The following is a 738-nucleotide window of genomic DNA, read 5'->3' as shown; positions in this document are numbered from 1 at the left end:
TGGTTGATTTATTTTTTATTAAGTACCCAAGCCAGCTTGGCAAACTATTTTTTGATGTATTTTAGTGAACTTCCTGAAGCTAGACCCGTAGTCCAGTATGGGTCTAGACTACAGACTAGTTATTTGTTCCTCTGGTCTGCTGTCTAACGGGCTCCATAGCTTCTCTCTGTCCTTAACAGATCATGATCCTATTCCATTTCTGAGATGAAAATTCACTTCTAAAATTTATCAAAAGTGCTTACAGACAGAAGGTGATCAGACACAGCAACAGGTATTTTCTGGAGGGATTATTGGCAGCAGCCAAAGACTTGCTCTGCTAGTTTCTCTGGAAATCAAGTGGGACCTGAACGCAGAGGGAGAGCCAGATCCCGTGAAAAATCCCAAAGGACCACGTCCCATCTAGACGCAGTCCAGCTTAGCGATTATGGCGAAAAGAGAAATGTGAGCAAAGGGGGTAACAACGGCAGCAGAGGAAGCTCGAGGGGGTGGGGTGGGGGGCGAGGGAGGGGATGAGCTTCGTCCACTGCCCCTGACCGAACGAGGTGGGCAGAGACAGACGCCGTGTTGACAGGGGAAGGGTGACGGAGCTGCCGCCCTCCCGCCCTGTGCCGCGGGACGCTGGGCGCGACGCCCACCCGCGGGGCGGGGCGCTGTCCGCGCCGCCGGTGCTGAAGGGGCGGCGCCGCACCGGCACCTGCCGCTCGCCGCCAGCCGAGCTGCAGCCGCCAGCGGCCGGCC

This window comes from Rissa tridactyla, chromosome 3 (assembly GCF_028500815.1).
Source record: "Rissa tridactyla isolate bRisTri1 chromosome 3, bRisTri1.patW.cur.20221130, whole genome shotgun sequence".
Classification (NCBI taxonomy): Eukaryota; Metazoa; Chordata; class Aves; order Charadriiformes; family Laridae; genus Rissa; species Rissa tridactyla.
This window is presented reverse-complemented; position numbering follows the sequence as displayed.